Below are 24,900 nucleotides of genomic sequence, written 5' to 3'. Positions count from 1 at the left end.
AATGTATGTAATATTTATTAATGTCTTTTAAGCGTTTGAACCTGCTAAACGAATTAAATATAGGGTTTATTTAAATAAATTTTGAATTATTAATTTTTAAATGATTTTTGCGATAGTTCAAGAAATAAAGTCATCCATTATTTAAAACTTAGCATTATTAAGTCTTCAAAATGTAATTAAACGATGAAATATCTTTGAATCATGAATCACTATTCAGAATAAAATTCTTATAAACCTTCGTTGATGGTTTCGGACCTAATTCTCACGGAAATGTGAAAAAAAAGAACTAAAAATGCGTTGATTTCCTCTTTCATAGCCGGGTATCTCGATATCTGGCCAAGGATAACAACGTTCAAGAAAATCGTTCTATTCTATGATGGCAATGCTATCGAAAACGATGTTTTCAATGTCATTTTCGAATAATCAAACGAGCAATGAGTTTTAAAAGATATTTATCTAAAAACGAGTAAGCATTATTCAATGTATAACGTCGACGTCTCTCTATTATCTAAGTTATAAATCAACAAAGTTATGATTATACACATGCTTCACATCTCAAAATATATGAAATGAAAGCAATTGGATTTAATACATATTTTTGTTTTCGGTTAGCTCATTCTTCTCAAAATCCATACAGAACTGACTTAGAATTACTAATGAAATTTGTATTTATTTAAAAATAAAATTTAACTGCTTTACCAGAACTATACGCTAATTTTAAAATTGCAGGATATTGTGAGAAAAAAATCATTAATAACAATATGTTTCCTAGGAATATTATAAATGATATATTAGTTTGCTACTGATAGTTTGCAAGTCGCCCTCACAAAAACAGATATTTTTATGTCTCCAGTGTACTTTATATTTTTTATGACTTTACATTATATTATGACTTATATAAATTTCTATGACTTTAAAATTGGAAAGTGACCTTTAGAATGTTTATAACAACAAATTATAAGACTATTATTGTAAATTTTTATTTATTTTATGTAATTGTCATTAATATCAGTAAAATTAATAGCATTATAATGTTTATAACAACAAATAATAAGATTATTATTATAAATTTTTATTTATTTTATGTTATTAAAATTTACTAAGCTCCATTCCCTCATTCGCCCTCACGTTTGAATTAAAATAAGAAAAAAAATCGCGGCATCTCACTATCATATTTTAAACTGCCTTAAGTTAATCTAAGAAGCTTATCAATTCTAGTACAATGTTTATTATAAATATTTTTTTAAAACAATGTGTCACGAAAATAAAAATACTAATTTTTCAAATCAATAGTAAACGTCTATTCACTTCTTTTCGAGTTTTCCATTTTTTGTATAATACTACAAATTTTTTCTTGCTTAAAATCCATAATAATTTGGTAGAATTTTTATTTAATTTATGTTAATTATAGAAAGACTGGAATTTCAAATCGTGTCCTATATGACTTAAATTGTATCCCTTTTCATGCATCCAACTATTCATAATTTCATGATTCAATTTTCGTTCATTACACTGTAAAACATTCCGGATTACTGTAAAATCCACTTTTACCAGAACATGTTGCGGAACAAAATATATGATATACAGTAATTTCTACAATAATAATAACCGTAAAATCTTTGAATCACTCTAATTAAATAAATACTACTGTAAAATTGCGGTAAAATATTTTATGATAAAAATGGATGTACCGATGATGCACCCCGAGTGCTATTACTTTACCGTAATTTGATCCAGAACTTTTTACAGCGTTTCTTCATCACTCATTTATCATATTCATCATTTATTTATCACATTCATTACACGCTAAAGAGTTCTTGCTTATTCGTAATAATACATATTTTACAGTAATAATTACAGTAAAATCACTGTGCTACTCTTATTAAATAATTATTACTGTAAATATTACGATAAAATATTTTATGGTAAAAATGGTTTTTATGGATGATACGGTATGATATTTTTAACGGTGTATATTCATCATTCATTTATTATATTCATCATTCATTTATTATATTCATCATTCATTCATCACATTTTCATTTTTGCACCTACACTCTAAAAAATTCCGGATCAAATTGCGCTTAAAAGTACCGGCACTCATGGTACTGGATCTTTTTAGCGTAAAATCCATTTTGACCGAAACATTTTACGGAATAAAAAATCTGATGTACCGTAATTTTTACATTGATAATTACCGTGAGATCATTGAATCACTCTAATTACATAAATATTTCGGTATAATATTTTACGGTAGAATGGATTTTACGGATGATACAGTTTAATATTTTACGGTCCATATTCCTCATCACCGGTGTATATTCATCTGAATTACTCGAGTTAAATAAATATCACTGTAAAAATTATGGTAAAATATTTTACTGTAAAAATGGATGTACGGATGATGCACTCCAAGTGCTGTTACTTTGCCGTAATTTGATCCAGATTTACAGTGTCTCTTCATCGTTCATTTATCATATTCATCATTTATTCATCACATTCATCACTCGTTAAAGAGTTCTCATTTGTTCGTTGCACTATAAGTTTGCTTATGAATTAATTGAAAGATAACCATTTTTAAATTAGAAAATGTTGTTGAATTTTCATTTTCACTTATCTAGTATTTATTAATTATGCATGACTTTTAAAAGAACGGAACTAAGAATTCGTTGACAAATGCAATACTCATTCGGAAATTTATTTTTCTAGCTCAAACTTAAATCAAGGATGCCTAAAGGCATGAAAAAATGAGTTTTTTTTAAGCGAAATAATGCAATTTTCCTCATATGAAAAAATGTGTCACATTAAACAACTGGACAAAAAATTTTAAAAATAAAAAGATATTACGGAAATGGAGTATTCTTAACATTCCATGTGTCACTTTAACCTCTGAACTTTTCCTGAGCTTATTTCAACGTTTCCTGATTAAATCTAAGAAATTAACACAAAAATGTGAGTCACCAAAAAGACACAATAAATTTCAGACTATTCATATCTCAAGTCACGGAAACAACTATGAAATACCAACTACTTTCTTCTGGGTTTTTTTTCTGCCTGATTAAGGAAATGCTTGATTTGAAATTAGGATATCAAAATTTCAAATAAAACTATTACAATTGTATTGTAGTTAAATCTTTAGTTATAAAGAAACAAGAAAAAAACAGATATTTTATGGAGTTTCATTTAATTGTTTATTTTCGTTTGAATAAAAGAAACTATGAAAGAAACCTTGTAATAATTAGTTAAACTTGTTCTTGATTTAAAGCTTAGGGAATAGAATGATTCATATACNCAACGTCGGCTTGCATACTTGTGATTACTCGACTGCTAACGGCAACAGAGGAGCGACTACGACCGTGAAGTTAATACACCTCTCACATTCAGCAATAAAAAAATACGGTGATCTTAATACAGCTCTCCCGGCTTCTCACAAAACAGCAATGAATCAACTAGTGGTATTCGTTCATCGAATTCTATCACAGATATAATTCTAGTGGGGGAGTACTGTAGCGTATCTACCACTACAAAATTACAACTACAATTCACTAGTATATAAGACATGTTAACTCGACTCTATGTCGGGGTACCTTTTCATAGATGACGGTTGACATGGTCTGAAACTACTCTCCCCACACATATCTCAAGTCACGGAAACAACTATGAAATACCAACTACTTTCTTCTGGGGTTTTTTTCTAAACCTGATTAAGGAAATGCTTGATTTGAAATTAGGATATCAAAATTTCAAATAAAACTATTACAATTGTATTATAGTTAAATCTTTAGTTATAAAGAAACAAGAAAAAACAGATATTTTATGGAGTTTCATTTAATTGTTTATTTTCTTTTGAATAAAAGAAACTATGAAAGAAACCTTGTAGTAATTAGTTAAACTTGTTCTTGATTTAAAGCTTAGGGAATAGAATGATTCATATACCAAAGAAAAACATTGTTTTTCATTTACTTTTCTTATTTTCGATGAGTTTTCTTATTTTTGATTATTTTTAAATTAACTAACTTTTAAAACTTAATAACTTTATAAAAATTATACAATGTTACTTGAGCTCATAAAAATACAAACGATACTATAAACTTTGTAAAGAAATAGCTAAGTCAATAAAGCAAATTTTTTGACTAAAATGTTGTAGATTTTTCAAACTAAAATCGTGTTACATCTAAAATTTCATAATTACTTTTTTTAAAATATATTTTAAACTACTTTAAAATTTTTGTTAAAGCTTGTAGGTCTAATACAGTTGGTAATTTTTTTGCAATTAATGAGTTTCTGAATAAAAATAAATATGCTTTATTTATAGTACATTTCATCTAACCATATTCCAATATACAAGTTGCATTGATATATTTCTCTTTGGTTTTATTAGTTTGATATATTAATTTGATACATTTTATTAATTCGATTTATGTAATAATAATAAATATTTTATTATGTATATTGATTTAATATATTTTTATTTGGTCACATTGCATCAGAAAGCTTTATTTTTGCTAATGCAATCGTGAGAGTTGACGACAAGATTATATCTTTTTGTTACTTTGTTTTCTGCCTTTTTTCAATTTTTAAAAAAATAATTATCTTAAAAAATTTAAAAATTTTAATTATTTTTGTCGTAACACTTTTTTTTATTTTAATAAATATTTTTCTTTTCTTTAATTCTTTTCTTGTTCTCTTTGTATTAAAGCGTTCCAATAAATACATTCCAATAAACTGTTTTCTTTCCTGTTTTATCAGATTCTTTCAGCATTTCTAAAACTACTCATCACAATATTTTTTTAAAATAAGAAAAAATTTTTTGTATGACGCTAATGTTCGAAAATAAACATATTATGGAAAAATAGCAGTAATAACTTATACTTATCTCAGTTTTGTCAAATAAGTTCTTATTTCATACAATTGATAAAGATTGTAGGCTTCAAATTGTATTCTTATAAATTCCTATAGCTTTTACTCTTTAATAATAAAAACTGAAGTACCTGATTAAACAATAACATCAAATTATGCTGACAGATTTTTTTTATACGTCGTTGTTTTCTTTTCATGTCAAACGTATGTTTTTAAAGAAACTGTAAATAGATTTATAATAATTGCATGACTTAATTCAAGTTCACAAAACTTCGATTTTGGATTATTATTACTAATGAAATAATTTCTGAGAAAGCACTTAATGTTTTTCAATCGCTTAAATTTTCAATCAATAAAATAATATATCAATATAATTTGTTAAAAACTTTTTCAGGGTACTTAAATTCCTAAAAATTTCCTAAAAATCAATATTACACGCATTAAATTTTTATAACTGACTCAATTCTGAGTTTACGACTATCAATGTTCAGCTTCGTAGCCATGTAGTTTAGATCCCAACCCACAAGACAAAGGAACTCCTGGACCAAGGATTAGGACAAACTAGAGAACTTTTTGATGGAACTTTCCCGCATATGCGTTACATAGAAAAAAAACACGAAAACCTCCCATTGTTAGCCGGACAGAAAGGGTATTCTTGTCCTATGTTCCGTCCGCCATTGAGGATATTTTACGTCAGCACTTCGAACCGGGAGCAGAATTTGAATCCACTAGCCACCGCTGGGATTCGAACCTGAGTCCCCTGGTTGTGAGTCGCGCAATTTATCTCCTGAGCCACCACGTCTCACGCATTAAAACTGCTATTTTTTTTAGGTTAAAAAAATCATGAATGTGAAATTATATCCAAATCAAGTAATTGTTCCATTTCATTAAAATGTAACTTTTGTCATGATAGTTCTAGCAATAATGGAGATGATTCTAAGTTTTGAAAAAAGATTAACAATAATGCATCGGAATTTGAGGGCACAGCTGTATATTTTATTGATTAAAGGAAATGTAATATCTGAAAGTTTTATGACTTATTGTTCCTTTCTGATGACCATAATATGTATTTGGAAAATTTATAATTTATTATAGGAGACAATATCTGAAAATTTTATAACTTATTATTATTTCTTGCTCGAGACAATATCTCAAAATTGTTATAACTTATTTTTATTTCTTACGGGAGACAATATCTAAATTTATAACTTATTTTTATTTCTTACAGGAGACAATGTATAAATTTATAACTTATTATTAATTCTTATAGGAGACCATGTAAATTAAGCTCTCAACGTTTAGTTTTGAAAACATGCGATTTGTGTCTTTACGGAACGACCCTGGTTGCGCTTTTTTATAATTGAAAATAAACCGTTTATTACAGGATTAATTCGCGTTACGCCTTGATAGCTGAACAATTTGTTTAACTTATGAGTTGTTTAGATTAGTTGTCTAAAATAAGTTAGTAAACAAAAGAAAATGGAATCACCTTTTACCGGACAAACAAAAAAGAAGTTTAAGGTTTTGTTTTTAATGAACCTTCCATAATTATGTTATCCTCTAAAATAAGGAAGTTGTCAGTCCGTAATGAAGGTCTTGCCTTTTGAGTTTGTTTAAAATATTTAAATGTAATATAATGTTACAATTGATTGAAATAACTCTTCTTATTTTTATTTCTCAGATTTCTAACCTATATGTTAATTGAAGTTATTATTTTTCAAACGTAATCATAGAATTCTTTAAAAGGACATATCGAATAATAATGATTATTTACCTCAGAATCGGAAACGTGATTATTTTTGCTCCTAAGCTACAAAAATTACTACGGTAAGTACCGGCTAACTATAAAAATCGGTATATCAGACAGATAAACTATTAAAAAAACGACCGGCACTGTTTACCATACTATTTTTACCGGGACATTTTACGGAACAAAAAATCTGACATACAGTAATTTTTACAGCAATAATTACCGTAAAACCATTTAATCATTCGAATCAAATAACTTTAAAAATTACATTTTAATATTTTACGGTAAAAATGGATTTGAGTATAATGAGCCCAAAAGAGCCGGTACTTTATATCGTAGTTTGATCTAGAATTTTTTTACATTGTACAGGTGAAAGGCAGATAGAGAATCTTAATGTAAATGCATGAAAAATGTATAAAAACGTACTAGGTTCTAGTTCAAAAACAATATGTGTTTATATTCTTTGATGAATGAAAACCTCCAAAAATGTTATCTTATGAGTGAAATACCGAAGGGAATCTTGTCATTTGCTTAAAGTATGAATATATACAAAATTCTTGGACAAACACAATTTTGTTTTTGCACTAAAATAAATGAAAAACTCTGAAAACATCAATTTATTAGTGAAGTTCAAATATCGAATTTTGTTATATTTAAAAAATTATATCTACATAATTTTCACAAATATGAAAATATCATCATCATTACAAATATGAAAATATGTAATAAATATGAAAATATCGCAAATGTCAATATTTTTAACATCTTATCAAATATTCTTAAAAAAATTCTAAATAATTTTGAATACGATTTTAATTGCTGGTGTCTAGCAATAAAATTTCATTTATTTACTGTATTAATGTTACTATTAATATCACTAATATTATTAATATTACAAATTTTTATTTGATACATAATTACAAAAGAACTACTTTTGTCATTCAAATGAAAATAACACTAAAATTATTCTGTAGCAATTTTTCGGAATCACATTGTAATATAATGCTCATTTTATGATTAACGAAAACATTAATTAAAATTTATTCGCAATTAATATAAACCTACAAAAAAATTTGTTTCAATATGAAATCACTTCTGCATATATTATGAAAATTAATAGTTAATTTCAGTAAAAGATTCACAAACAGTGTTTATTAGAAAAAAACAAACACAATGGAACTATATTTTTAAGAAAATAAAAAAAAATTTATAATTTAATTTCTTCAATAATATGTATCCACATTCTTTATCTATTAATTAATTTATTTACAAAAATGTTCTAAGATCTAATTTTCGTTTACAAACCAAATACTGACAGTTACATTTGGACAGTTACGTTTTGCGAAATAGTATTCAAAAATATTTGTTGTTCTTTTTTCAAATCTTTTTAAAATATTTATAACTATTACGAAATCGTTTTTTTAATAATTCTGAAAGATAATGGAAAGGTTGCTTTTTACGAGTGTCAAATATTTACAACCCTTTACAGCTTGAAGAACTCTATAATCAAAACAAAAATATTCTCAAAGTATCATTTAAAAAATTCATTATATTATTGAAAGACTTTATTATTTTTATTTTAATATGTTGAACTTAAAGTGCATTTATTAACAAGAACTGCCGAAATTGATGGATAATACTGAAAGTTTCCAATGTTCTGATAATAGAATGATAGCTTCATTAACCAAAGCGCCATCTATTGATTCTTAGAGAAAATAAAATCTGACCCTACAATTTTGTTTGAAGTGCTGTTTTGTGTTGATTCGTGTTTAAACATTCCACGAAGAGTAACGATTGAAACACAAATATTGCTATCTATTGTGAGTTTATTATAGTTACATTTAAATACATTAGGCAGAATTAAACTTATAATAATTTTAAGCATCATCTTTTCGAATATTAACCTATTTACTATACGACTGTCGTCTTATGTCTTCTTATCTTAGTATATAAGATTTTTAATTTTACCTCAAATAACTTAAACGTAAATCAAATAGATTCCCGACTTGTCCCAGCCTTGCAAATTTGGAATGTTATAATAACACTTTAACATCTTACAAGATTGGGAGTATTAAATTTATAACTCTACATGTATTTTTTATATTGTAACAAAAAGTTAAGAATAACAACACTAACACAATTTTTTGGATAAAAGGTAAAGGAACTACGAAAAATACATCAATTTTTAATATATAACTGATTTAATATAGTCGTTAACGAGTAGCACATGAACTACAAAGTAGCACTAATTTAAATTTTGTTATTTAGGATTAATCCTTTATTATTTATGATTAATCAATTATTTAAGATTAATCATTTATTTTTTAGGATTAATCATTATGACCTATATTTACCTATGACCGGTTCATTTGTGAATCATAATTCCAGTATTGTTTTCTTTTGTACTCATGCAAAGCGCATGAATCAATGAAAAAAAATTGATTAACTACTGCATAAATTTTTTTAAATGTACATTTAAACTCTAACCTATTTAAGGTCATTATATTTCAAATTTTAAAATATCCATAAATAATGTTCTCACATTTCTCTCTTCGTTTAAGGAAATATGATTGCTATGCTAATAATTATTAATAAAACTTGAATTAATTTAACTAATAGATATTTAAATAATTTACTTTAAAAAAATGCTTTGCAAGAATTATTATTTTTACCAGTCGTTGTCACTTGTATAATTATCAAAACTAGTACCTGTATGCTCATTTTTAAAAGCTAAAGACAGCTCACATAAATTATTGTTTGCAACATGACTAAGATAAATATTTTTGATAGGGTAAAGCTTCATAAATATCTACCCGTAATACTTTCTTATTGCTTAAATTAATTTCGTTTTTAATTCTTTATGAGAAAATTATTGCATATGTACCACAAAAACGAACATAGGAATCATTTCGTTTATTTCGCATGAAAATATGACTTTTTTGATAGTTTTTAACTATTAATAACAAATTTTAGCTTAAACATTTGTAAGGCTAACACTAGTAATGATAATATATTGCATAATTTAAATCAAAGCGTTTTTATTGTTCTAATCATAGTTGGAAATAATACTTTTTTGATTCAATTATAAAAACATGCAATTGACATGAAGTTAAAATGTATTTGTAAAGTTAGAAAGTTAATAAAATTATTTAGATAAAAACGTGCCTCCTACTGACAAATCCCATTACCCTGACTCATATTGTATGAATTAAAAAAAATTTGAAATAATTGTAATGACATATTATTCAAAGTGAAAGTGAAAATAACACAAGGGAAAGTGAAAATAATACAAAATAAAAGTCGAATATAAAAATAGGAAATATTTCTTTACTTTCTCCTGTAAGAATTAAGGTTTCTGTATATTATTTTTAAAAGAATTATTTGCTTTCAGACATTCGTGATATGCAAAATAATAAAAAAAGTAATCAAATGCAAATGTGCAAAACTTATTTCTATTTCATTATTTGGATAAAGATTCCTAAAATAAATTATCCTGAAATTAAGATTAAAAATACAATACGTAATTGACTAAATGTAAATGAAGAAAATATTTTTCACCTTTACTGTCAAACTTTCGGATCAAATTATGTTAAAAAGTATCCATAAAATCCATTTTTTTACATAAAAACCTTTTTTTACATAAAATCCATTTTTACTGTATACTTTTATACAGTAATATTACTGTGATTCAGTGATTTTACTTAGTAAATTTGCTGTAAAAATTGCAGTATATCAGATTTTTTGTTCCATAAAATGTACGGGCACTCTGAGTGTCGGTACTTTTTACCGTAATTTGATCAAGAAATTTTTACTGTGTTTTCTTATGCTAATTAAGGAATTTGAAATAATTCATCCTGAAATTATTCACAATTAGAAGTTCATAATCTGTTAAATATTACTAAAGAAACTAAATGTAAACACACTTGAAACCTTTCTTTACCTGAACCTTTACGAATTAAGGAATTTTTTAAATTATTCTTCTTGAAACTATTTACAGTTAAAAATCTTCATTATGTCGATTAATATAAAAGCAAATAAATATTGGCACTTGAACTATTTATCAATCCCTACCTATATGAATTAAAGAGTCTTTAAATTAATCTTCTTTAAATTATTCGCAGTAGAAATTCAAAATATTTAAATTAATACAAAATAACTAAATGCAAAGACTTGAAAAATGTCTCTATCTAATGCTGCATAAATTAAAGATTTTCCAAATTTCTATTTTGAAATAACTCACTATTTAATATTCACATTATATTCATAATAACATCAAAAATTCACAATTTGTAAAATAATACGAAAGCAGCATAACGTCAACACTAAAACTGTTTCTCAACCTCAACCTATATGAATTAAGGAATCCTCAAATTATTTTTCGGGAAATCATTCAGGGTTAAAATTTGCAATTTCAAACCAATACGTAAAATATTTTAAATTATATAATATTAATCTTGAAATCATTGACCATTGAATATTCACAATGTTTAATATATAACCTATTTCTGTACCCTTTTAATACGAATTAAAAATAAAATCTAATAATTCATGTCGAAATTATGACCCAATAAAAATCCATTCTGTGTCAAATATCACAAAAGAATCTAATATTAGCAAAAATCCTTTGAAAAAAATAATAATAGGGATCCTTTTCTAAATCGGAATTAAAGAAACCGCAAGCGATTATAATCAATTGAATGATCGAGATATCAATCGAATGAAGAAGAAGAGAAATTATTTTTCGTGAAATTATTCAGGTTTAAAGTTCGCAATTTTAAGCCAACACGTAATATTTCGTTTAAATTGTATAATGTTAATCTTGAAATAATTGACTACTAAATATTAACGATATTTAATATTTGACTTATTTCTGTACCCCTTTATTACCAATTAAAACTAAAATCTAATTATTCAAGATAAAATTACGACCCAATAAAAATCCATTCTTCGTCAAATATCGCAGAAGAATCTCATATAAGAAAAAATCGTTTGGAAAAAAAAAATTCACAGGAATCGTTTTCTAAATAGGAATTAAAGAAACCGAAAGCGATTATAATCAATTGAATGATCGAGATATGAATTGAATGAAGAAGAAGAGGAAGTGGAACCTTACCTGGTCAAGTGGTTGGATAATGAGGATGCGGGTGGACTAGAGCAGGGAGAGAGTGGATTGAGAAAGAGAGAGTTTTATCCNAAACCCAAGAGATTTAATGTGATCTCCAACAGTTGTATGATGAATGCCAAACTCTTCTGCAATTTGTCGACTTGTTAAATGTGGATTATTTTCCAACATGGATTGCAAAACATCACTATTGATTGACGACAGAACTTTCCCTCCAACCCAATAGTTTTATCAATATATTTTTGAAATCGCGAGTTATTTATGCTTCATTATGTTCCACCTTTACATTTTTATTGTTATTTTCGAAATTTGTAATCATGTATTATCTTTTTAGAATTTTCTGTTCTTCTTAGAATTCAATGTTAGATTATATTTAACAAAACATTCCAGCTTCGTAATATTTGATTCAGATTAGAGAGGCAATAATTACGCTATATCTTATTTTAGATTAACTATTTCTAACTGGGTGCCTGATATATTAGACAACAACTTTAAATGTGTATAGTTTTATCACTATTTGTAGAAATCATGGATTATTCATTTAAAATTAAGCTATACATCTTTTCATCTTTATTACTATTTTCTAAATTGTATTTTATTTCATATTATTTCATAACCGTCGTGTAAAAGCAGACCCAATTTTGGGTTTACGACTATTAATGCTCAACTCCCTAGCCTTGATTTTTGAACGCAATCCAGAAGACAAGAGAACTCCAGAGTCAAGTATTGGGAAAAGTATTTGTCTTCTTGGAGGAATATTCAATTCAACTAACCCATCTTTACGTTACATGGGAAAGAAAACCTCTCATGGTTAGCCTGACGGCAAGGGTAAGGGGCTTTCTAAACTGTATTTTATTTTACTTTATAACCTTCGTTGAACAGCCAACCCAATTTTGGGTTCAAGTCTAAAGTTCAACTTATTAGTTTTGTAATTTCAAACCCAAAACAGACTACTGATCTCCTGGATTAAGTCTTCTTTTACAAACCAGCCTCCATAAAGAACTTCTTAAAAGCGAATTAAACCACATTTGCATTATGGGGAGAGGGAAACCCCAAAACATCTCAAGATTAGCCCAATACAAAGAGGATTCTAACCCTTGATCGGTCTGCCACTGAGGATATTTTATGTCAGCACTGTAATCGGTGCAAGCTAAGTGCGTAATTCGCAAGCCATCGCTGGGATTCGAACCCAGTTCATCTTATTGGAAAGCGAACGTCTTATCCCCTAACCCATAGCAGCTCTCTAAATTTTATTTTATAACCGTCGTTGAACAGCCGACCCAATTTTGGGTTTACGACTATTAATGTTCAAATCTGTAGCCTTGTAATTTTGAACCCAATCCAAAAGGCAAGGAAACTCCTGTATCAGTACCCATATAGGTATTGATCTGTTATGGGAATTTGGAGGATTCTGTGACCCCAACAGATTATTTAACGCATACCATTTAATACACAGGGATTCTTCCGCCTGTTGGATTCGAACTCTCATTCTCTTGAGCATGAGTCCAACTCCCTACCAATCTGGCTATCCGTGCTCTTTCTAAGTTGTATTTTATTTCTATTTTATAACCGTTGATTAACAGCCAATTCAATGTTGGGTTTACGACTACCAATATTCAACGCAGTATCCTTGTAATTTTGAACCCAATCCAGAAGACAAGGCAACTCCAGAATCAAGTATTAGGAGAAATTTTGCTTTCGTCGAAGACTTTTCGATGGAACTAACCCGCACTTGCGTCACATAGAGAGTAAAATCATGAAAACTTCCAACGGTTAATCTGGTGGTAAGGGGACTCAAACCCATGATACGTCTACAACTGAGGATATTTTACGTCAGTACTGTGGTCGGTGCGAGTTGAGTTCGGAATTCGTATCGACCAGCTAACGCTGGGATTCGAGCCCGGTTCACTTCATCGATTGGAGAACGCTTATCCCCTATGCCACCACGGTATCTAAATTGTATTTTATTTTATAATTTATAACCGACTTTGAACAGCCGATCCAATTTCGGGTTTACGAGAACTGATGTTCATCTAAATTGTATTGTGTATTCTCTTTTTAGATAAAGCCGTTATAGCCTAGATAGCTAGACGTTGGGCCCATGTTTGAGGGACCGTGAGTTCAATCTGTGCCCCCTTTACAAAATGCTGACTCGTGCACGCTGAATCTGTCGTGGTCACTAACTCTTTCAAATTTAAATAATAAATCAGTACCTCTGGGGGTACTGGATAGACAATTGATAGTGCTCTGGATAATTGATAGTGCCTCCTTATCATCCTCAGGGATGCTTCGAGACCATCGCCAATTGCCTATTGTGCAGCTCTAGTGCGACGTAAATAAAAAGTAAAGTATTCTCTTTTTGGAATATTTGTTTTTTTTCTCAAGATATTCGGTATTGACTAGTGTTACAATTTTTTTTCCTTGTGTTATGGCCAAGAATTCGACTTCTACCACGCACATACGTTACACCCCATTTTGAGGGAGGACTCATTCATACATTCATTTATTCCTCCACAGATCGTAATTTTGACCTGAACCAGAGAATGATCAATATCCAATTCAGTACTCCTAAAGGTATGATTTGTTATGATAACATGCAGGACTTGGTGACCTGACAGACTCAACGTGCACCAGTCCCCATTTACTACACTGGGAGTCATCGGCCGGTGGGGATTGAACTCATAACCTCATGGATATATCTCCAACGCCCTACCAACCAGGCTACCCCGGCCCTAGTTACTATGGTGGACGTGTTTAATTATCCTCCTAGATTTTCCTATAGCAATGATTTAACCATTATTTCACTCAGAACTTGTTAATGCGCAAATGTAATTCAAAATATTTCTTACTTAAAAATTTTATATCAATATGCACTCAGCTATTTCATTCGCAGTTGTTTCTAAATATCATTACGATTTGAATTTTCAATGATTTCTGTTGACTTCACTTCGACAAATGGGAGATGCATTTATCTCCCGCTTCTGTGATCAACAATATTTGACTTCTGCCATCTTTTAAACACCCTTCCATGCAGAATCTATCGTTGTAGAGTTCTCAAATTCGTCATTTTTCTCAATTCGGGGCTCTTACCGTCACTATTTCGGCATTCGGTGCAAACCGCGAAAACTTATGGCATCAGGTGATATAGCACGTTTCGGTATAGATTTTCTTCTTTTACTAAATAATAACAGCAGCTTTCTCACAAGAACAATTGAAGTGAGTAACTGAACAGGAAGTGAAGAAATATTGGAAAACTTTCTCTTAACATTTATACTCAAAGTCAAACTTACGGCAATATAAAACATTTATTTAAATTACTAGTTCAAAGTAATGACGGCTGCTATTCAAATTATTCAGTTCGAAATTGGTCAGCAATATCTCCTGAAATAATTGGGTACTTGCACATCAAGAAACAGAAGATCACAGATACCACACATATGTGATCTATGATGTCAGTGCCAACTGACCGTTAAAAGCAAACTGGCATGTTAAAGTTGAGAAGTTTTTCCACATAAGTTAGAATGTTAATTTAAGTGAAGCTAATTAAAAACAGCGCAGTGCATAACAAATTAAATGCAGCAAAAAGAACTTTTTTTTAAAGAAATTAATAAATTGTATTGCTGTTAGCATTTTAAAATGACTTTGCACTAACGTTGACTGTTCTGTATAGTTCAAAAATTTAATTGAACTTCAAAATGTCATTTTCCTGGCATGTCACAAACAATGTTTCCAATAATAACCAGCTTCAAAACTTCCCATAAATTTTTCAATATCTATTTTTTTATCTCAACCGGTGTAAGCATTTCTAGAATATACGCATATGGTATTATTTACAAAAACTTTGTTTAAAATAATTTTTTCTGTCAATAATTTGTTTGTCCCAAGGAAATCTGTCATTTTCCTGGCTACTTTTATTTAGTGGTTTGAAACCAAAATAGATAGAGCCAGCAATCAATATCTTATGTTAATAGATTGATTAAATACCCTCCTATATGAACATGTCTTGTTGCATGAATAAAGAACCAATTTTCTGGTTCAAAATCAAGTTCAAAAAATTTTTCTCGATGAGTAGGTTTTTGTACTGTCATTTTCCTGGCTTCTTGAAATCATTAATAACATAAACTACATAGATTTATCTGAGTTATTTTAGGAAATCCCGTTGTTTTCTGCAGAATGTAAACGTCTCAGGCCAAAATATTAAATTAAAGTAAAGTTATATGCCATAAAAGGGCGAATTTGTCATTACTCTGGCTGTCATTTTCCTGGCTTATGAATTCCAGGACATTGAAATGTTACCAAAAAATTTTTTTAACTGCTAATACTGTAAGGAGGAAAAGCAAATATTAACCTAATACCAAGTTTATGTATGATTATAATATGGTTGGATGTAATCAAAGTATTTTATTTATTTAATGATTGATTATTATGCACAATTTTATTCTGTACATATCAGCAACAAAAAAAATTTGATTCTTTCTACAGTGGATAAAAAGAATTAATTTAAGCAATTTATGGTCCATCTAACATAAAGGCTTAAGTTTAATTTCCTATTATTAACTTAAAATGACTGTTTTTTAAACTTTCAAGCCAATATGTCATTTTCCTGGCATTTAGGATTTGGTGAATTCCTATTTTATTTTTTTTCCCGAGCAAATGTCAATAAACTACACTGCNGAATATCTATTTTTTTTTCCCGAGCAAATGTCAATAAACTACACTGCTGTCTGTAAGATATTAATAGATGTAACTAAAGAAGTATGCAAAAAAATTTTTAGACTATTTTGAAGACTTTAAATTTGAAGAAATTTTTAGGTCCGAATTGTCATGTTTAAAAAGAATCACCCATATATATATATATGCGTTCGTTGTAAAAGAATAGAAAAATTCAAGCTGGGGAATATCGATCAAAAGTCAAAAGTGAACAGTCAGTCAGCAATTTACTATAAAAAGAACATCAGTCTAAGAAATTTTCAACAACTTTGTAAACTGGGCAATGACCTTTTTCTGAAGGTTCATCCGTTGCGAACAAAAGGTTTTCTGATTTCCATTAAAAAAAATTTAAAATGTACCAAATAATCTCGATATACAGAAAAGTAGTGAATTTTTCATAATTTATCATTATTTATAATTGTAACTTAGCATTTGTTTTCCAAAACAAAATTATATTTAAAATGCTTAGTACATTATTGAAATAACCGGAAATTTTGGCTAAAATCCTTTATTATATAAACTCTGTTGAAAAATTCTAGCACAAACATTTCGGTTTTATACATACGTTTTGGTTTAAAAAAAATCTCTAAACATGTAAATGATTCCTTTAAAAGTAACTCATAACTTCTTACAGTATTGTTTCCTATTAAACGTCATTGAAAACTTAAAATTACGGAAGTGTTAACAATTTTCCCTGTATTGTATAAATGTATCAAAAGTATTAATTCTAGAATTTTCTATTATACTCTTCAGATGTTATTACTTTTAAAGCATGCAACGAAAATGATTGTGAATAGTCCATTATTTCACTGACAATCCTAAAACTAGGCCGAACCATCCAAAATTATTTATTCTAGATCACAACAAAAGAGTTGATTCAATAAAAAACAAACAAAACATTTCATATTCTATTCTCTCAATTAAAGTAAACAAAACTACTATACTTTGTTTACACTACGCGAGCAAACGAGTGCACATGGGCAAAACTTTCCTCCTATTTAATAGGTCGCGTGAAATTTGCTTTCAATTTTAATTACTTTCCTTCAAATTTTTAACAAGTTTTCCACTTTTTCTTTACAAGAGGAAAATGACTGTTTTTCAAATTATTTTATAACACCCTCACATATTATACACAACCTTCGGAATCTCTACAAGAATATGTAACCTTCATTCGAATAGTTAATTTACATTTACAAATTTTTCCATTCTTTTTTTTATTAAACAAATACACCCTTCCTCAAATTCCTCTACTAAGTAATAGATCTAAGAAATTCAGAGGCTTCAAAACCTTGAATTCGCTTACCTTAGTGTCCGGAGTCCAAAAATCATCTTTTTCCATCTTGCTTTTTTACAGAACAATCATTAAAACTTTTCATATGCAAATAGCTTCCAGTATTTAGCGCCCAAACCATACATTTGCGGTAGTGAATCTTTGATCCTGGCGAACATTATTTATTAAGATTCTTTTCTTTTTATCTTTGTCTGCAGTGGGTATTAGTTTCTTGATTGGGATACTGATCTATATTCATCGTCCGTCGCCAACTACTGGGGATGACTTTCTCATAAATTTCAAACGTCTTTTTTTTCCTGCTTACTTAGTAAAGGCATTGGTCTGTGCAAGTCGGACTTGCAAATGAGAATCACGCGGCGACAGTCATTCTTTATGATCCATGTCGTGTTTTTTAACCAAAAAATGTCAAATAAAATACTTCTGTATTTTGGCAGATGAAATAATGATTATGTATAATTGACTTCGTCTAAGATTGCTCAGATTTTAGAATAACTAATCGAGAAATTGCGTTTTCTTTTTTACGAGTTGCGCCTTAAGTAACGTGGGATGGTATTTTATGCAAGAAATATTATAGACCTGTAGCAGTATTCTGTCTTTTCCAAAATAAAAACCTTTGTTAGTAGGGATTCATTGATATGGGGGCATCAATCATGTCATTAAATCCTTGATTTTTTGTACATTACTGTCTTTTTTAACTGTCTTAATTTTAAATAAAGAAAAGTTTCGCTTTTATAAACGAAATATTGTTTTATAACATGCGTTGTACTATAGCTGCATCAATAGAAAATTGGAAAGTGATGATTTATATTAAGTGATGAAAAGAATACAATGCGAATGTTGTGTTAGGTGTATTAAAGAAAAAAAAGCTGTAATATTTTAGTTCATCTGCTACGAGTAAAATCGATCGGAGAAATCAGAGATCATTTATTACTCGGTCATTGCAACAATATTTCCACTGACGTACGTCAAATTATCCTGCTGGAAGCATTATCACAAAGTCTACGAGGCACGTTAGATTCTATAAATACACTGGATGTCATAAATTAAAGACAAATCGGAAAAATGAACAGAGCTCAAAAAGTTACCCATGGATTTTAATGACACTGGAATTAATTATTTGTATAAAATAACATAAAAAGTATTAACCAGACAACTATGGTACTACAAAAAATAGCATATGTATGAAATGAATAAATCAGATGCGTCAGTTTGGAGTAAAAGAAAGTGCATTTAGTATGGAGCGCGATCACATCTTGCATGTGATCTATGGTTCCATATGGAAAGACATGCAGGCCTGTGCGTTCACCCAAAGAGAAACCATCCCACACACAGACACTGGCTCCTTAGTTTAGTTTGTCTAAAGTAATAACTCCCCTAGCCATTCGTCTGGACCATGGCGGTGACTATGATTACGAGGTATAACTATTTCAAGTAAGGGTGTGGCCTCTGATCGGCGAGAGAAAGGGAATATTTTTCCTCTGTCTTAGCCCTAGAGTGAAGAGAAGTTATCCTCCCATAAATGCGCTATTCTTGTTTCCATGGCAGCAGACGGCTTTGTGACGGGGGGAGTTCTTACTGTACGAAAACAATATGCATCTCTTTCACGGATGTTTGATGAATAATATTGGGTTTCCAGTTCTCTCCAAATCAAGCAACGTCTACTATCGCTTTGGAGGCAAAACCTTGACTCATCTAATCTAGAATCCTAGAATCAGAAATCTGGACTGAACCTGGAAATATCACTCAGACGTTCCCTTCTGTGGCTTGATGATAGTGGCGTGCAAATGGCTGGTCGCCTAGCTAATAAACCACGTTCGTGAAGTTTTCTAAGCATAGTAGACGTTGAGATCTGATCTGACTCGAAGTTGCAGTTCTATTCCTTCGTGCACTTAATGATAAATATTGGCATTCCACGCTCGTCGTAGAATTCCGCCGTTCTTAGTTAAATCTTCTGGATGCCGCACCTGTGGCTAGAATTGTTTGCCAAAGTCTATAAATTTCAGAAGGACTCACACTTAGCCATATGGCCTCTTCTAACTGACTTTGTCCTGCCACTAGTCTTCCAATACATCTCCACCTTTTTTTGGACAAATAATGCCTGGAGATCAATGATACAAATTTACTATCTCCAATTTTTAATATCTGAAACACAGCAAAATTCGCTGGCTTGCAATCAAACATAAAGTTTTTATACCCATTGCAGATCCATTACAACGCCAGTAATTTGTATATGTCAGTTTTATTTCGAATCTCTATTTGACAACACATTAAAATTTCTTTGGGATTAACTTATTTTTGATAGAGTTATCGCTATTTTTGTAATTTTTCTTTAATTTATTAAAACCAGTATATCAGGTAGATGTTAGAGTAATTTTAACCAGGAGACCCTGGTTTTCTCCATTTTAAAATGTGAACAATGTGATGCAGGATCCCACTACCAGCCCTGCAATATGTCCAAATCATTGACCACTATGGCAGCGCAGGTTTGACAGAATAGCAGTCACACATCCTTTTATATCTTTAAATGAAGCACTGGTAGGAGGTATAGGGATGAGTTCGGTGAGGATATTTCCTGATCGATTGCTCAGCCCAATCCCCAGATCTTAACTTTAAGAAATATGCCTTATGAAGACGATTGCAAATTCTAATTCCCCTCCGACTCCATATGGGATCTGAAACCAGCATTGCTTAATAAGTGCAACTAATTTCTGCAGAGGTTCTTAACTGCTTTAAATTCAGCATGAAACCTTGATCGAATCTGTAAATGGAAAAAATACTCACTATTAACATTTTTCTTTATTCGACTCCATGGCCATTGAATCATAACTCCGATGTGGATTACGCACTATCATGCGTGTATATTATACTTGCCTATTATTTCTTTAATTGATTGGTTGATTGATGTTTAAATTGAACTGATTGGCATTCAAACAATTTATGTTCATTCATCTGTCGACTAAACATAAAAGAATTTTTTATACTTTTATCACTAGAGATTCAATCAACTGGTTTTTATTTTACAAATGTTGATCCCAAATATTGTTGCAGTATTTATAGGCTGATTGTGATGCGATGTTAAATGTAAAGTGTTCTGCTCATTTCTGACATTTATAGTTTTTCTTTATTTGGAACGAGATTTCCGATATGCTTACGAAACTAAATTATGGTATGAAATATCTAGTTTTGAATGAAATGAAAACTTGTTCAAAAACCAGAAACTCTTTAAAGGAAAATTGTTTTTTCATGGAAATAAATTAAAGGCTGAGATCAATGGGTAAAGTAAATGTAGAACATTTCTTAAGATTAAAATTTAGGAGATTTGCTGAAATGTGAAATAAACACATTTAACATAGATTAATTTTATCAATATATTATATTGGGGAACGAATTTTTTGTCGCATTTATACAAATACTATATCCTGCTTAGTTCGAGTATGGGGATCTCAAATGTGAAATTAGTTTTGCTCCTAAAGCTACAGATTTTTTTAAATAGCATTTTAAGTCTTTATTTGTCGAAATATATAAGTTTTAAAAACGTTGTATACAATACCGTCAAATTTTTAGGGGAGTTAGGGCACGTAATGAGAATTAAAATTACTAAGAAACCCAAGCACAGAGATGTCGTTGTACGTGACCAAGGGCATTTTCCTGTTATGACCTGTCAGCAATATACTAATAAACAGTTCACAATAGAGAAGCGCCCCTAGCAGCGTATGGTGATATTTCTGTGCATAAGTTCTGTGAAATTTTAATCCTCATTATGTGCTCCAACTCCTCTAGAAGTTTTTCGTTAAATTCATGCAACCCCTGTTGTAACGTTTATACATTTTGACAAAAAAAATTGACGAAAGATGTCACTTTAAAAACGGTAGCTTGGACGGAGAAATCCATTGCAGATTTGAAATCAGTCTCGTGAAAGTATTCAAGATCCATTAAAAAAATTTCATTTAATGAAATAGTTGTCTCCCAATGTTATCAATAATTGCTTTAAATGCTTTTGATTTTTTTTTTTCCAAATCAAAAATCTTCAAAAAGTCTCCCCCCCCCACACACACACATAAAAAAATGATGTATTAAGTCTATTAACAGTCTTTGTGTTACTATCTTTTTGAAAGAAATGTCCTGTTTTAACAATGGCTAGTGTGAAATTTCTCAAAACAGCATCAATTACTAAAAACAACACAGCTTAAGAATTGAGTAAACATGACATGTTTGATGTTGCACTTCATTCAGAAATTCTTTTTTTTCCCACTCTCCTAAGTCCAACTTACGTAAGGGATGAAAAGGTCGTACAGGTTACACATGATGCGATGAGATTTTACGAGTTGCGCATAAATTACGTAGATAATTCCTGGAATGAATATTCCAAAGGCTTAACAGTTATTGCTTGGAGCGGTTATAATTCGAGAAAAATAGACAACAGAGCTCTGTAAATGAAATACCTTGAACTTGTTTGTCATAGACAGCTTGGAGTCAGTTTTGTGACTGTTTTACCCATTTCAACAGTTTGAAATAGGTGAAGACGTGGATACAGAGCTTCAATTTCTGTATAATTTTTCCTATATTAAAAATGAAACTTAAAAAATATTCTCTAAGCTTAGTTTTTAATGCGTATTTCGTATCTGTTGGGGTGCAATTTGGCGATCAGAGTTTCGGTGAGTTAGAGAACTAAAGTGTTTACTGGAGCTCCTGATGACAAGGTAAATTAAATCAACGGTTCACATATAAAAGCAGAGTTTATTGTCAAATTAGTTTTAACGTCAGTAAAATGCCGGTCAATTTTTTACTAACAATTACTAACTGGAATTTTCTAACTTTTACAACTGTCTCTCTGGTCCTTTGTCTCTGATGATGGCAATACTAAAATTAGTCATTCCCTAACTGCTACAAAGAGAATTTAACACCATACTGCAGGCAAAGGTATTATATCAACTTTCCGACTAATTAAAATGCCTGAATTTTAACATGGAGCGCTATGCTGGAAGTCTATTGAAAATACAATCCTTTCTTGATCTCTAAGGACAGAAATTCTCGCCATATTATCATACCAGAGCCATATTCAGTAGAATTTATCGCAGTTCGTCTAACTAAAAATTAAAACTATAGTTTTCTTCTGGTTGAAAATGTAAGTTTTAATCGTTTCCGAACCATAACAAGTAAAATTTATCAACATATTACCCCCAAATAGAACTCATCGTCAAAAGAAATTTGAACTACTCTCTGGTTTCAGTTCTTTCCAAGTAGTTAAAAAGCTCAAATTTCAATTGAAACTCTTTACCTAATGCCTATACATATTACATTGCTTTTCTAAGGGATATAAAGCAAACTTTTGCGGCCAATCAAAATTTTGGCCACTTTTTGAAGTAATCAATCCGACCAACACAAAACTACTAAGAAAAAAAGGAAACCCACGGTTTTCAAAAGTGATGCACCCTAACGTTTCTCGATTCAGGGACCATTCTCACTGCATGGAATTCGCGTATGCGATCGAACGTAAATGCAATTTGCGCTTGGCTGAGCAGTTCTTCTTAGAAGTAGTTTTTTAAAAAAAAACCTCCTACGCGTGTGTAAGGTCGTATACAGTAAGAACAGTTCATTCAGTATCTAACAAAATAATTATTTTATCTGCTTTATTCTAATTGAAAAGCGTTGTTGCTAAAATATCAAAAAATTTCAGACGAGTCATATAAGGTTGGAATAAAAAGAATCTTAGTGGCTCATTTATTTATTTATTTATTTATTTATTTATTTATTTATTTACTTTATTTTTAAAAGAATTTAAGAAGCTCATTTCATTTTTTTATTGTTTTCTAATCCATTTTTTTTAATCCAGTTGCTCTTAACTAAACCAGTTTTGTTATTTAAATCTGTAGCCGCCATTTTCATAGTTGAATTACTTTAATATTTCATTTTAAATACGTTACGGTAATGTGCATTTCGTCACTCATTAATTTGTGCAGTTTGTTACAGATGGCTTTATTTCACTCATTTCCCCTCTTTGACCCGCAGAAACATTACCAAAAGAGTAGCAAAAAATCAAGATATTGCATGGAGTTTAAGATCTTTGAGCATAAATTTAAAACTTTTAAATTTTAATTTAGAATTAAATTTTAGCTGCACACATTCGCTTATGTAGTATGAATTGTATATTTTAACTATTTAAATAATATATCAAAAATGACATCCTGTAATTTTCTTTGCAATATAATATAAATGAATGTCTGAAAATATAACAATTTATTTCAGTCGATTCTTCGTCAAATTTAAATTTAGAGAAATTTCGTTGAAAATGTATCGATTTCAATAAACAAAATCTCATACACGAGATTTTTGAAAAGAAGACCGTGTGATCAAAAAATAAGAAACCTTGTTATATTAATTTACATAAATATTTATATCAAGACCTGGAAATAAGATACTAATTAAGAAAATTTCTTGGAAACAGAGTTATTTAGAGATGCATAAGTTGGCGTCACTTCATTTATCTGTCGACTGGCAATCCATGAATGATCAATCAGTTTGATAGCAACCAATAGGAATACGTTTCGGTTGGGATGGGAAGGCGTATCGTCCAATAGGATTAGTGCAAACAGCTAGTTGCCATTCACAACGACAAAATTACGACAATTGATTTTATTCCACTCAAGAATACAGTTCAGCCTCTGACTTGAACATCTCTATTACATTATTTCAATTTTATCTTCCCTAAAATAGAAGAAAAATAATGAATCTCGCCAAAAAAAAGTTAAAAAATTAACTAACTAATTCTAATTTTTTAAAGAAAAAAGTCTACATAATTTTTAGAGTTAGACATAAGAGGACCACTCCCTTATTTAGGAATGTTTTATTTGAAAACTTTAAGAACATGTAACTTAGTTAAGAAAATACAAGCAGTTCAAATAGTTTTTGTTAAAATAAATCTTGATGTCATTTACAGGCTTTTTTGTTTAGTTATCAATTTATTTTGTTTAGTAATCAGTCCATTTTTAAGTAACTTTCATTTATTTGAAGAATTTCACAAATTAAAAACTGGTAAATTTTTAATTTCCAATAGTTTCTGAAAATTGAAGTGAGACTTGTTTCAGCAAAAAAACATATAAACTGCTTAGATTTCTCTTACCCATTTTCGGCCAAACTAGCGTAAAAGCACCATTTCAATAAGTATTT

At 29.7% G+C, this 24,900-nt stretch overlaps 1 protein-coding gene across 1 annotated transcript in view; it reads right to left on the bottom strand.

Moving 5' to 3' along the window:
* LOC107450329 (A disintegrin and metalloproteinase with thrombospondin motifs like) overlaps window positions 1-11,774 on the bottom strand; it is a 124,334-nt gene extending 112,560 nt beyond the window's left edge. Inside the window, exon 1 of the mRNA XM_021147654.3 lies at window positions 11,724-11,774. The gene's annotated coding sequence lies outside the window, so the exon portion shown is untranslated. The remainder of the gene's footprint in view (window positions 1-11,723) is intronic.
* Window positions 11,775-24,900: the final 13,126 nt, after the last annotated feature.

This window comes from Parasteatoda tepidariorum, chromosome 10, assembly GCF_043381705.1.
Source record: "Parasteatoda tepidariorum isolate YZ-2023 chromosome 10, CAS_Ptep_4.0, whole genome shotgun sequence".
NCBI lineage: Eukaryota > Metazoa > Arthropoda > Arachnida > Araneae > Theridiidae > Parasteatoda > Parasteatoda tepidariorum.
Note: the sequence above shows the minus strand (reverse complement) of the source record. Positions and strands in the feature narration are given on the sequence as shown.